Here is a 1,179-nt window from a genome sequence, read left to right as displayed (position 1 = left end):
TAACTAATCTTAGCTATATAAACTATTTACTCCCTCTAAAAAAAAGGCTAAAGCCTAGATCTTTATACTATAAAAAGTAGTAAAATTAATATCTAAATTTATAATAAAAGCCTAAATAAAACCCCTACTTGAGGAGTTTACTAATATATTTTATAAGAAATTAGCTCTAGGACTTCTGTCTAAATAAAAATAATATAAGTAATTTAGTATTAAGTAGTATTAATATCTATCTTTAATTACTCTTAAAGTTCTAGATGATATTATAATAAATTTAAGAGTTAATAAAGAAAGAGTAATATAGTTATTAATAAGTATTTAGGGGTCTTTAATAATCTTAATATTAAAACCTAAAACTTAATAGTAAATATATATTAACTATTAACTCTTAAATAAGTTATAACACTAAAAAGAATATCTATTGACTTTCTAGAATTCTTAAATCAATTAATAAAATTAATAAAATACAGTTTCTTTTAAAAATTAATTTCATATTAAAATACCAATAACTCTAAATAGGAAATAGCTCTATTATAAAAATAGCCTTTAATATCTTATTTAATAAGTATAAGTTCTATATAATACCTTTAGCCTATATAATACTACTCTAGCTATCTTTTAAATATATATAAATAATATAAGACCTCTAATTTATAGCTATCTACCCTAATATTATACTAATCTTCTTAAATAATAAAAAGAAATATCTAAGAGATATTAAGCAGATATTAGAGTAGCTAAGAAAGTACTAATTCCTTATAAAGAGATTAAAATATTTATTTAGAGAGAAAGAATTAGAATTCTATAATTATATTTAAAATCTATATCAATAAAAATTAAAGTTATCTTATAGTAGCTAAATCCCAAGAATATGTATAATATCTATTAATTCCTAGACCTTATAACTTACTATTACTTTACATAAGAGTTTATTAATATTACTATATTGCTATATAAATTACTAAAGAAGATAAATAAAATACTTTAATAAAAAATATTTTAATTTATTACATAAACTAGATAATATCAAGATACTTTTAATAATCTGAAAGAACTTCTTATAATTACTCTAGTTCTAAAGATTATAGAATCTAAAAAACTATATTAACACTAGTATATTTAAATAGGCTATTAGAATAATCTTACTCTAGAAAGAAAAGAATAAAAATAATATTTAGTTAC

Source organism: Aspergillus clavatus, genomic scaffold (assembly GCF_000002715.2).
Source record: "Aspergillus clavatus NRRL 1 1099423829801 genomic scaffold, whole genome shotgun sequence".
In the NCBI taxonomy this organism is placed as follows: domain Eukaryota; kingdom Fungi; phylum Ascomycota; class Eurotiomycetes; order Eurotiales; family Aspergillaceae; genus Aspergillus; species Aspergillus clavatus.
The sequence above is the reverse complement of the archived record's forward strand: the minus strand, read 5'-3'. Positions refer to the sequence as shown.